Source organism: Podarcis melisellensis (genome assembly GCF_964234715.1).
Source record: "Podarcis melisellensis genome assembly, chromosome: 6".
NCBI lineage: Eukaryota > Metazoa > Chordata > Lepidosauria > Squamata > Lacertidae > Podarcis > Podarcis melisellensis.
In genome coordinates, this window is record NC_138538.1 from 53,692,092 (window position 1) to 53,699,197 (window position 7,106).

Here is a 7,106-nt window from a genome sequence, read left to right on the forward strand (position 1 = left end):
GCAAAGAGGGATTTTGAAAAGGACAAAATAATTAATTCAGAGCCCCCGGCGACCGTCACTTCCGGTTCCGAGTGCAGCGCTTGGCTTCCTCCATGTAGGGGGCGAGAGTGGTGAAGTAAAGAGGAATTATTTTTTATTATTATTTTTAAGGAAAAGCTCCCATGGCAGAGGTGTGTGACAAGGGAAGGTCGAAACACCTGTATTTCATTGAGGGCGACGTTTTGAATCCATTATATACCTTTTAAACGTGTGTTCTTGTAACTGTCTTGGGACTTTTGGGTGATGGAAGGATTGTAAATACCGCAGGGCCTGTAAGACAGAGTTGTTCCGCTTGGCCTTTGGCTTGGAGCCAATTTGATTCCCTCCCTCTCTTTCTTTTTTTCTTTCCTTCTCCTCCTGCGTTGAGGCTACATTTTATTTTAATGTTGTAATATTTTAATGTTGTATTTTAATTTAGTTTTTAAGTTGTAATCATTCAACTTGTTTTTATTATTGCTTGTAAGCCGCTCTGAGCCCGGCCTTGGCTGGGGAGGGCGGGGTATAAATAAATTATTATTATTATTATTATTATTATTATTATTATTATTATTATTAAAATTAATGATTATAAAACCAGTTAAAAGCAGGGATTAAAAATCATTAAAGAGATGGAGTTCCGGTGGGATGTCAATAAATAAATAAGCTTGCAGACCTCACGAAAACTGCCGCTCATCGGTCGTTAATCAAATCTATCCGCTGAGTTATGCAGACCTGCGTTACAAACAGCTGGCACTCTTGCTGTGTGGCAGATGCTGAGGTAGAGGCGCTACATATGCAGGAAGAAATCTCTTGGAGTTGGCACAACACTTTGGGCTTTTAATTATCAAAGTAATTATTCCGTCTCCGAATATGAATTTGCAAAGTATCCTACACTCACAATAGATAAATTATATTTTAAAAGGTCATAAAATACAACGAGGAAACAAGGAAGATATCAGAAAAAACATAAATTTACTAATAAAATCTCTAATTGTAGAGTTGGAAGGGATCTCAAGGGTCATCTAGTCCAAACTCTTGCAATGCAGGAATCTCAGCTAAAGCATCCATGGCAGATGGCCATCCAACCTCTGTCACATTTTAGTGCCTTTGAATCGCAACTGCAAAGACCCTTTCCCCAGATTGCTCACCTAGCCTAAGGGCAGTAGTACCCAAGAACCTCAGATTATTACTTTAACAGTCAAACAGGTTGGTGTGGGAGCAGGGAGTCTTTTGTGTGGATTAACAGCTGCATTTGGGCCAACTGAAGTTTCTTTGAAGTATCAGAGGCATCCCTACATACAACACATTGGAGCAGACTAATTGGATGTTGTCTGGGATAACTTGCCAAGGGGGTCAGGGCTGATGTTGGCAAAAGGCACATGGTGCCTCAGATGCATATTGGTAATCAAGAGAGAGGTAGCTCTAAACTGCACCCTTAAGCTGCAAACTGGATCCTTTAGGGGAATTGGACTCTCATCATTGGCTGGGGTTGATGGGAGCAGGAGATCAAAAACATGAGGAGGACCAATAGTTCCTTAACCGTGTTTTAGGGGAAGTCACCTCACAGGTCAGGTAAGCACAAAACATGATGTGTACCTTACTATACTGACATGGTAGCAATTGTGGGGCCCAGGTCCAGCCCTCTATTTCCCATTACTTATTAGCATTCTCATGAAAACTGCTTACTGCACTAGTTGAAACAGAAATGCTTCACTATTTTCAAATGAAGCAGCCTCTGGTGCCCAAAACACCTTTTATATAAGAAGTAAGTTGTCAACATTTCTTCTCCCACACCTGTCCATGCATTTCTTTTACACCTATGCTTTGTGTGCCACTACTGTGTAATATCTGGCAATGGTGGCTGCTGAAAGCCTCAATATTGCTGCTGCCTGTTCCTCACTACCTTGCACTGAGTTTGAGCTCCATTCTGTTTATTCATATCTTGCAAATAAACTGTGCTCTTATGTTCCATCAAGTGGCTAAATCAGCTTTTCCCCAAACCAAAGTCCTCCAGATGTTTGGACTACAACTCCCCATTATTGAACTAGGACCTGGTGGACCAGCATTCAAATCCCCACTTGGTCATGAAGGTCACTTGGACCAGTGACCTTGGACCAGTGACTGCCTTTCAGCCTAACCTACCACACAGGATTGTTGTGAGAATTATATGAGGAGGGGGAGAACCACCACTGTGAGCTTGGAGAAGAAGGTGGGATATCAATACAATAAATAAATAAATTGACATTCTTGACCATTGGCAATGCTGGCTTATGAGAGTTGTATTCCAACGCATCTGGAGGTTGGTCTAAATAATAAGAAATGCAGTAGTGGAGAATACGTTAATTATTGTGCCCTACATACTGCTGTCTTTACTAATAGTGAATACTGCACTCAATGAGATTTAGCTGAGTGCTGATCATCCACTACATCCTACATTTTGTAGGATTATTTGTATAATCCAACATTCCTAAACCTGATACTCTCCAGAGGTTTTGGACAACTGCCATCATCCCTGACCATTGGCCATGCTGGGGCTGCTGCTAGATAGGGAGTCCAACAACAACTGGAGGGCATCAAGTTGTGGAAGCCTGATGTAAGCAAAAATGTGCATATCAATTTTCCTTAGATGCTGGTACAAAAGTGAAAAATTATTCCTGTCGGTTTAAACTTCATGTTTGCCTGTTTACTTGTAGTTTAGTACATTTCTTTGTAAGTGCTAAAGCCCTCAACAGAAAGCAAAAATCTATGAGACTTGATGGACCATTTATCTTATCTTGGATGGCATTTCATCTGCTCATCCCTGATTAATTAATTACCGGATTAATAGTACATTTCACAGTAACCAAACTGCAATTTGTACAAATTTGTTTAGTCAAGGGAAGAAGCCAAAAACATTAAAATGAAACAATCCAACAAAGACAGGCAGAATGTTATAAGAAAAGAGATTATAACTAGCTCTAGTGGGAGCAAAATGAATCACATTATCAAAGCGTAATGAAACAGGGAAGGTAGAATGATAGATTATAGATGAGATTAGAGGACGGAGATTACCTAAGGGTTTTAGAAGAATTCACAAACTGTATTCTTACACAATCTTTTTGCTTTAGCACAAAAGGAAAGAACTCATGTTTTAGAATACACTGATATTCTTTGCTCACATAGAGACCATGTTCACGTTGTGTTCCACATTTGCATATTATATTATACATTCATCACCCAGCTGAAGGGACATCAGCCCCCCATATTGGACTACGTATATCTTAAAACTGTTGTGAGCAGCAGTCTATGCACATATTTTCACTTCATAAATGTTTCAGGTTCAGCAGAGTGTATTCAACCATGAGGGTGATTAATATTATAAAGCAATCCAGATGTGGCCCTCCAGATGTTATTGGACTCCAATTCCAAGAAGCCCTTACCTTTGGCCATGGTGACTGCAGCTGATGGGTGTTATAGTTCAGCAAAACCCAGAGGTCCACAGGTCCCCCTTTTCTGTTGTGAAGCATCGAAGCCATAAACATGAGACATGAATGTGTGTTGGCTGGGTAATCACACATACTGTGTGAATTAATGAAAAACACAGTTACTCAGCCATTATCACTCATTTGCACTATCTGTCATCTATTTACTGCATTTACATAATATAGTATAATGGAGAAGGGGAGGGAAAGAGACAAAAGCATTCAATATTTTGATCATCACATATCTGGAAATTTGAGTCCTATTTATATTCAGATGAAGGTTCTTGGAGGACAGACAGTAAATTGAAACTAACAGAAGATTCATCACAATATGACGTTTCCCTGTAATTTTTCAGTGGTTCCTCGTTAAGTGAGCCAGGCAAGGCAATATCAAGACACCACCAATGAAAGTTCAATCACTGAGATTGAGCTGTCGCTTCCTATGGTTGCATCTTGGTTTTGTCACTTGGAATGCATTTGTGAGTTTATGGAACAGTATCAGGGAAATGTCACTTCATGATATTACAGTATTTCCCTCTAAAAGTAGAGTATATGAACTTCTCAGATAACCAGTTTTTTTGCAATGGGGGTTCTGCTCTGCACAGGCAAAAGCATTCCTGGATTGACTTTATACTTGCCAAATGCTCAACATTATGATGGGTGATGTTTCTCTGGATTTTATTATATATAATTGTCATCTGTACAGACTCGCCACAAAGACATATTGGAGACTACTGCAGGACCCTTGTTAGAGAGAACTCAATCACATGTGTCAAGAATATTGAACCTATTTTACTACTTTTCCTTTTCCCCATAGACATAGCAGCTTTTCACTTGCATGCAAAAAAGTAAAGAGGTGAACTCAAGGACACACCATTAGGATGTGGTCCCCCTGTAATATTCGGGGTCATAAAACTCTGACTGGCAGGCTTACGGTAATTTGGCCCAGCAGAGGCCCTAATTTAGCCTGCAAACTATTTTTACCAAAACATGCTTAGTAGCCTCATTCCACCATATGTGGGGCAGGTACAGTGGAACGATCAGGAGCCTATGTGAGCTCCCAATGGTCCCTTTGCGAGAGGGGCTCCATGTCAGTGCCAATCAGCTGATCAGCTCCGACAGAGAGACGCACATGGATCAGCTACACTAGTGAATTCCTGCTTGGGAATTCCCCAGTGCAATTGAGAGAGCTCTGTTTTGAAGCAATTTGCATTGAAAGTGCTTGCTACATCAGAAACTCTGCAAAGGAAAAATATATTAATTTCAGCAAACATTTTCAAAGCAAACCACACGAACGGAGCATGCGTCTTTGAAGGCACGCTCCCCCTGCCAATCAGCTTTCAAATGTGCATACTCTATTAGTGCAAAGCAGTTTTCTTGCTGCAATGGGGTGGGAGTGGAGAAGTTCCATTTAAAATTACCCATAATGGGAGTCATGTGGCACCTTGGAAACTAACAGGTTTATTCTGAAGCGAGCTCTAGTCCACCATAATATATCTGCTTGCCTTTATGACACCACAGATCTCTTTTTTATTAGTCTTGTTTTTATGTCTCTTCATCATACCTATTGGTAGACTGGTCCAATGATATATGGACTTTAGTATACATAGTTACAAATGCATTTTAAGACCAGCTTTGGGGTGGAGAATGAATGAAGGTACTGGGTTGAAAATATTACAATAAAATCACAGAGAGACCCAGTTCTCATGGGACAGAGCTCCCTTGATGGCAGCAAATGGTGGATCCAGACAAGGCTAAGCAGTGGGGTGCCTCTGCTGCATCCAGCCCCTTCCAGTATGACAGACTGAGGGTTTGGACTGGTGTGCCTAGGGCACTGAATATACACTGAGTATAAAGAGAAGAAAGTGTGGGAGATTCAAGCAGTCAAACCTAACCATGCATATTTGCTAGCTGGTATATGAAGGGCCACGACTGGATCTAATGGTCAGGGGTCCCTTTACCTTTACCTTATATGAAGGGGTTAAGGACCACAGCGTTCTAATTGAAAGAGTAGGCTAGTTAGGTCACGCCCCCTTTTCTCCTGAAAGGGAGGAAGTAAAGGCTGTTTCCTGTCCCTTCTCATCTGCCGTGCAGGTGGGTGTGTCTCATCTTGGTTCCCAACCTCAGGCACATTGTTGTAGTTCTTCCCAAGTATTTTACCTGCATTATTTTATTGCTGCTGCAGAAGGAAAATGCATGCCAGAAACTGTAAGTATTTTAAACTTACTTTGTTGGTATGTGGTTTGTTTATTGAAAAGGGCATAAAAGGGGGGGGGGTTGGTTGCTTCACACAGCTGAACACAATAAGTAAGGTTTAATAACCTGTATTCCTACACTTCACTAAACTGCTTAATGATGGGAATTAAATTCTGCTGTGGGCTTTCTCCCACCAGAAAAATTGCAAAGCCCTGTATTTTGAAAACAGGGACCAGCCGTTTTCCTTTGTGTTCATCCACACACGTGGGTCTCTAGAGTTTTAAATATAACTACAGTAATATATCCTCTTACCAATTTCCATATCAGGAAGTGGGGGGGGGGGAGAGAAGTGGGTTAAAAAAACAACAGTGAAGCAATGCAAAAGACAGTAGTAGGTGTGCTACAGTAGAGACCCATTTCCAGCTAGAAAGAACGAGATCGATAATGTATACAAACGCCTAAAGAGGGGAAATTACTTTCTGCAGTCAGCTAGAGACCAGATACTATAATATCAAATTTGTTTATTAATTCCAATTCAGCAGATTCACGTTGAAGCGGCGGGGGGGGGGGGAGAAAATGTTGGAGAAAAGTGATTATAAGGTCTGTTACAAATGTCCAGGAAAGTTGGACTTCACTTATTCCTGAGTGTTTCTATTTTAAATACCTTTGATCTATGTTATCAATGGGAACGTGACCCAACCTATGTCAGGGATGGAACCTGTTGGCAGGTCCTAACTCCCACCAGCGCCAGACAATATGGTCAATAGTCAGGATGATGGGAGTCACAGGCGTACAACATCTGGAGGATCACAGTTTCCTATTCCTGGCTTGTTTAAATAGGAAAAGGAGATTGTTGGACAATGGCTTCTTCATGCCATTAGAAGATGTGTAGGCAAATGAGCCCTCAATATTATCTGATGGTGCCTGGTCCTCTGGTGGTACTCCTTTCTTCTTTGGTGATCACTTGTAGCCATGTAAGATTGTCTTCCATGAATGTGGTGTTAACAGTGTGTCCGTAAGTGACTTTGGAGGCCAGTGCTGGATCCCCACATCCTTCCACAGTGGGGTCATAGGTTTCTGGGTGGGAGTTGATCACAGTGAAGATTTGCCAAATGTGCCTTCCTCTTAGCTCTTCCTGAGTTCATGCTTCTTCAAAGTCCATGATGCCTTTGGTGAAGGCTGTTCTCAATTGGAGCGCTCGGAGGCTAGTGTTTCCCAGTTGCTGGTATTTATACTACTTTATTATTTTTTTGGCCTTGAGAGCGTCTTTAAACCTCTTTTGTTATCCACTGACATTACACTTTACATTCTTAAGTTGGGAATAGAGTAGTTGCTTTGGAAGACGATAATCAGGCATCCAAAACACATGACCAGTCCAATGAAGTTGATGTTGAAGAATCATTTCTTCGACAGTGGTGATCTTTGCTTCTT

General features: G+C 41.2%; 1 long non-coding RNA gene across 1 annotated transcript; it reads left to right on the forward strand.

The window, feature by feature from the left end:
• Window positions 1–8: 8 nt before the first annotated feature.
• LOC309371424 lies at window positions 9–5,904 on the forward strand. The gene is made up of 3 exons (XR_014169098.1): window positions 9–115; window positions 3,836–3,958; window positions 5,574–5,904. It is a non-coding gene; the product is annotated as an uncharacterized lncRNA (long non-coding RNA).
• Window positions 5,905–7,106: the final 1,202 nt, after the last annotated feature.